Consider the following 6,490-nt stretch of genomic DNA (forward strand, 5'->3'; position numbering starts at 1 on the left):
AGATGTACGTACACACATACGCGCATTCCACAGTTATTCAGTAGGTGGCAGTTAAAAGCTGGGATGAGCTTCGCAGTCGCCATTTAGGCATCAGCTCGGGCAGGGGCTGGAGCCACAGTCCATGAGTGGGAGTGAGCGAGCGAGCAGCTGCAGCCCAGCCAACCAACGCTCCAGCCCGGCCCCAGCGCTGGGAGAGCGAGCGCAGGGAGCGGAGCAGCAGGAGCGGCATCCACGGAGCGCACGCACATCCCACGGCAGCAACGCGCCGCGTTGGGAAGGCAGCGGGAAGCAGGGATACAGCCCCCTGACCGCCCCACCGACCCCTTTCTGGTGGAGAAAACCCACTGGTGCAATGACCGGCAGAAACTGAGGAGCGTTTGGAGCTGTCTCTTCCTTTGCAGGTAATTTCCATCTTTTTTTTTTTTTTTTTCTTCAGAGTCTCTCATAATAAATGTAGCATTGCCTTGTAGAGATGCTTATTTCCTTTGGTCCACAGTCTCTGCTCAGGCAAAATTTGTACTTAAGTCAAAAGAGTTTTGCATGAGTTACAACTGCAGGATTTGATGTGACAGTGTGTCTCATGTAGGGAACGCAGCACATTACAGCTGGAAAGAAGGCTGGAGGCTGGCCACATGCATACTGACCAGCTAAACAATATTATTTTTAAGGATGCTAACAATGGCTTCATAACATAACCTTATTTATTTATTTATTTATTTATTTATTTATTTAACTCTAATTAAAATCTGGTGCGATGAATTTTGCCCTAGTTTATGCCACTGCCACTGCAGTGGTTTGGGAAGAGGTTGCAGCTTTTTTAGTGTTTTGGGKTTTTTTTTAAATGAAAGACACTTTAAGCTCATGTAATGAAAGACTATTAAAATGTTGAGTTTGAATAAAATAGCACTAGGGCTTACTTCCTCAGAGGCATATACAACTTTGCAGTATTCTATTTGCAGGATGAAAATATTCTATGTATTCAGTAGCTTGTGCTACTCAAATGAAAGAAAATAAATCACGAAGGGCCATTCTCACGTGTTTGTGACTGACATGAATTCAGAGTTGATAATACTTCCCCCTCTTGCTATAATGTCCCTAAAAGGTGGGATGGTCTATATGCTGCAGCATTTGGTCAAAGCCCTGTGAGCTCGGAATGGAGCAACAAGATTAGATGTATTTTTGTGAGAATATCTTTTAAACATATTGTTTCTGAGTGCTTAATTTTACAGGAATACATGTATATATGACTAACTATAAATACACACGTTTAGGTATGGAATGTGTGCGTATATATATACCTTTCCATATAGATGAAGACTTTACAATTCATTGTTGTTACTCCTCTGCCAGAGTTAAGCTGATTGTGTCTCTAATGTTTGCAGATTCCGCAGTTTTTAATTCTGGACCAGATGGCTTGGGGCTTTTTTCTTTTTTTTTTTTTTTTTAATTATGTTTTCTGACTGATGGACTCTACTCATGAATCAGGAGCTGTTCCCCAGTCTGGAGGCTCCAGGGTTACCAGTCAGGATCAGTAGTGCCCAATTTTAGTGGAATGGCATCCACGCAGTCACTTGGGAGCTGTGAGATACGGTCCCCCTCCAGGTATCACGCTCCGTCTCATGTTGTGGTTTGCACCTTGTGAGATGATTGTGTGATGGACCTTGCAAACACAGAACAGGTTCCAATGCACAGCTGCAGATCTATGGTCTCATGGAGATGAAAGTCTGGGGGAGTGGTTGCAGTGTACAGCTATTTATCTTGTTCCTGAGCAAGGAGAAGAACGAGTGTGTAGAAATTGGTTGTGCATGCGTTTAGAAGGGAAGATTTCAAACCAATAGAGAAGTAAGGTTCTCAAATTACCTTCTCAAGGAAATAATATATATAAAACTTTTACTTTTTTTTTTTCTTTTTTAGATGGAACTCGATTCATTTATGGCAGTGATTACATGAAATGGTTGCCTGAAATAGCAAAAGAGCGAATTTGATAAACTTTCAGTGCTATTCTCCTTACTATTCATCGGGAGTAGCCTCTATCAAAACATCTCTTAGCAAATGGGTCAAGGTCTTTGATAACACAGCTGTTCATACATACCACATCAATGCCAAACACAAGTATATTTCTATCCTAGAGAGTGCTGCAYTTCTCTTTGCAGCACAGCAGCCCTACAGCAGAGGCATGAGGCCTGATGGTTGTAAGATGGAATCACATCCCATTCTCAGAGAGTAGAGCTTTTCTTAACCAGTGAGTGATCATCAGAGTTTCGTGGCACGGTCACTTACTGATCTAGTGGTCAAGGTGGTCAAGCATTGCACCATAGGCCAGCAGCGCTGCAGTCTCTGCAATAGCAACAAAAGTAGTGCATGGGACATAAGTTGATACTGGTTATAATCTATAACTAATGGTGGTTCTGTTGGTTCTTGTTTTGTTTGAGGTTCATCTGGTACTTTGATTTAGTGCTATAAATACATCTATCCATTTAAATGTTCTACCATCATGGGTGAAAAAGTGTAGACCCACAATTTCATTGTGATGGACTCAGTACTATTTGCCAGGTTTAGCTTATTTTAACAAGGAGCCATTTAAAAGCATTTTATTTCAAAGATAATCTCACAGAATGACCACTCAATTCTGTATTTCCTATCCCTCTTCTTTCTCCTTTTAACCAGATCCTGCCTACATTTTTGTTTTTTTATCCGAGGACACCACTATATTGAATTGCTTTTAATTTGCAGTGTACCCCAGTAAGTAATTATTTTAGTACTTATTTTGTAATAAGTAATAAGCTGCATATTGATCTTGTATCTGCCAGGATGCATGTGATTATTGGGCCAGTTGTATGCTTAAGTAGAAATTAACCGTGGAACCAGTGGTACCAACACTATTCAGTATACAGTGCTTGCTTGAAATCTTCCTTATTTTCTTCCTCCTAATATGTCTTAGTATTAGGCCAAATTGAGCAAACATCAGTATTGCATGATAGAAATAAAACAGTGATTTTGTGAAATTTCAATATATTGTATTAGAAATGTTTATTTTGCCCTCTTAAATCTCTTAAATCAATTGCTAGCAGTGAATAAAATGCATGTGCACAACACATCTGTACTTGCTACAGGGTCAGCAGCATTTCTTCGGAAGCAAATGCACCTAAGGTGAAATATCTGGGATGAAAATTGGTCTCTCTGATTTATTTGGCTATGTAGGGCTGCTGAATGGTATAGCTGTGAAATGCAACCTCATGCTGACTGCAGGTAATGGAATCAGTTTAGGTTGAACCTGAACAGGCAGCAGTGAAGTCGTAGCAATTGTTTAACTTCTCCACTTAAAATGGCAGGTAGTACGACAGGATAGGGTGGTATGAAAAGAGAAAATCCATTTCTAGGATGAAGAAGGTTCCTACCCTAAAAGAGGAGTAGTGCTGACTTAAAAACGATGTGAGATTCTGATAAAGAGCATTGCTGGGTTTTGTTATGTTTTCCCTTAAAGACCTAGAGTAATAGATTTTATCTCAGAAGTTGAAAAAGTTGGCAGTTTCAGAAATCAAATATTTTCAATATTATGTTTGAGCAATAGCTCAAATACTGCCGCAAGTCCAACTAAAAAATACATCTTTCCCAGTTCCTTCAATCAAACATTAAAATATTGGCATGTCTTACTGAGAAAGTATTTTTAACTTGTCTAGTGCTTCAAAGAAAAGAAACATGAATTGGGAACAAACTTCTATGAAGGCTAAAAGTGTCATTCTTACTTCCAAATAAAAACTCCTTAACACTCAGCATTTATGAAGATTAAGATGAAATTGCTTTTGTATTTAAAAGTAAACAAAACTCCAGTAAAGAAAGTGTCCAGTTTTCTGAAAGTGTTGGCATTAGGGAGGTAGATTTGAAAGCTACATCTTAAAGAAACTGCACCCCAGTGTAGCACGAAAAATAAATAAATCTTAAAAAAAATTGTTTAGGACAAAAAACACYGTTTTTTCAGCTCTCTGTTATACATTGGAAATGTTCAGAGGAAGCACAGATTTCTTCATAATGCCTGGGAACACACTGGCAACAGGACWGCACTGCTTAATTGCTTCCCAGGCATCCCTCTGATTCCTGCAAACCGTAGCATTAACCAATTCACAAATTTTGGCCCAAGAAACCCTTGAAAGCTGTGTTTTATTCTTTGGTATGCTGTTTGRAGGAGTTGCCACGTGAAGCTAGGAGATCAAGAAAGAGAGAGGTATTCTCACTTGGACAAAAACCATGCCGTTTGGAATAGGTGTTCTATTTGGCCTGTGTAAGACTGTCAGASTGTGTCTTAAGAACCAGGACAGCAATTACTAGATACAGCCTGTAGCTATGGATATTCACATATCACAGAATTACAGAATATTCAAGGTTGGAAGGGACSTCTAGAGATCATCTAGTCCAACCTCCCTGCTCAARCAGGCACACCTACAACATGTGGCACAGGGCGGCATCCAGGTGGGTTGGGAAGATCTCCAGAGAAGGAGACTCCACARCCTCCCTGGGCAGCCTGTTCCACTGCTCTGTCACCCTCACAGGGAAGAAGTTCCTCCTCACATGGAGACGGAGGAGAGATATCTGCAGCCCTTAATCTTCGAGGCTTCTGCTTCTGTAGGAGACTCTGGCAAAAGGCCTTAAAACAAAATTAAGCAACTGAGGACTACAGAGGAAAGGCTAAAGGACCACTGGCCCTTGTGCTGCTTCCTCTGCTGAATGGAAGGCAGTCTTCCATGGACACTTCACTCTCTGTATAGATGTACATATTCTTGTAGAAGTCAATGGTTTCCTGTGCYGAGACTTTCATCACGAACCTCCAATATATATGAACACCCAAAGCCTTTAGAGTAAAATGATTTTTTGAGAATTTTTGCTCTTCATTTTGGGGTTTGTGTGCTTTGTGCATTTCTAACTTTTTCTGCTCAGGAAAACTTTAGCAGCACACTTCTTTCCAAAAGCAGGAAGGCTTCCATTCAAAGGCACATTTTAGACTGAACATCTGGAGAAGCACAAGCTCAACACACAAGTATAATGTGGTAGATAATTACTAAAACGAATCTTAGTTTGTTGAAAACAAGGCAGCTGAAGGTCAGCCTGAATCTCTGATCCTACAAATATTTATACATGTAAAATTTTCTTTTGTATAAATTATCCCAGGGTTTAAATTCCTTACAAACAGAAGAAACTCTCATCACAAAATTACTCCTACAGAAAGTTGAACATAGTGCCATTCCTTTGACATTTCTTGCTTTTTGTGTAAACTTGCAAGTACCTAACCTCACATTTGGAGATATTTCTGTGAGGATTCTGAATGAATTTTGTCCTTAAGCACTTAAAAGATAAAGACATTCATTTACCAAAATACTCTATTAGATAAATAAATTAAAAAATAGTGTCATTTAAGTCAAAACAATATACAACAACAACAACAAACAATTCAGCAAAAGCTGAATTTAAAAACTGTGTCAATTCACTAACTCGGAAGTAACAGCTGGCATGGCATCAGTTTGCCTTGGGTGGACTTATGATTTGCTGCTTTGAGCATGTGGGCGAGGTGTTTTGTTTGGTAAGCAGGATGATGAATCTGGGCTTAAGTTAGCACTGAGTGCTCACCTCTTACTCAAGGGAGCAGTTCTGAGGGGTCTTGGGCAGCAGCAGAGCATATTGAAGCATATTTTTAATTCTGAGGCTCTTTTGCTGAATCACATCCAGCACATTCTGCATTTTGTGCACAATACTCCACAGCCAAGAAGGGAATCCACAGATTTCCAAYCTCCATCCTCCTCCTTCCTAGCCAGGTCATACTGTTTTGAGCAATCCTAGGTAAAGAATCACATGCAACTTTATTGTCCTCTTTAGACAACACATCAGATGCTCTACTCTTTCCAATACAAGCCTTTCTTGCCTTCAGAAATCRCATCTACCCATCTTCTCATGGCCTTTTATTGGTCCAATGAGTTAGTCAAGATTGCTATTACTTTAATCAAAACATCATAATACTGTCCTATACTAATCAAAATGACTATGTATTTGAGGTCTTGTAATTAACTCGAGGAAAACAACTGCTATGATATCTGATAGGAGTTAAGGCAATTTTAACAGCGTTTTGGGAAGAAGGTTTTCAACATCAGCATGTTGAATATGTAGCCTTTACTTTGTCAAATGAGGGCATAGAATTTGTGACTAGAGAATAGATCAGGGCTTGGATTCTGCTTCCTCTAAATACAGATTGTCTTTAAGATAGATGTCCTTAAACAATATTTTATTTTTATAAATACAGAAGAAATTAGTGACCATTTATTCTGTAGGACTAATTTCCTTGCTCTTTTTCTTTTATGTTATGGAAGAAGTATGAAGGGAATCTGCAAAAGATTTGCAGAGAAGCTTCCTGCAGTAAAACTTTTAAAACTGGATRTGGCTTAAAATCTGTACCTTCTGACTGTACCTTCACTGTGACATACAGTAATATCTGTAATGTAATGGA

At 39.5% G+C, this 6,490-nt stretch overlaps 1 protein-coding gene across 3 annotated transcripts in view; it reads left to right on the forward strand.

Moving 5' to 3' along the window:
• The first annotated feature begins 222 nt into the window (after positions 1-222).
• DIRAS2 (DIRAS family GTPase 2) overlaps positions 223-6,490 on the forward strand; it is a 15,885-nt gene continuing 9,617 nt past the window's right edge. Inside the window, exons 1-2 of one of the 3 annotated variants that reach the window (XM_026046571.1) lie at positions 223-401; positions 2,668-2,742. The gene's annotated coding sequence lies outside the window, so the exon portion shown is untranslated. The remainder of the gene's footprint in view (positions 402-2,667; positions 2,743-6,490) is intronic. The other 2 variants (XM_026046568.1, XM_026046570.1) reach the window with 2 other exon arrangements.

This window comes from Nothoprocta perdicaria, unplaced genomic scaffold, assembly GCF_003342845.1.
Source record: "Nothoprocta perdicaria isolate Ctin4 unplaced genomic scaffold, notPer1 scaffold_45, whole genome shotgun sequence".
In the NCBI taxonomy this organism is placed as follows: Eukaryota; Metazoa; Chordata; class Aves; order Tinamiformes; family Tinamidae; genus Nothoprocta; species Nothoprocta perdicaria.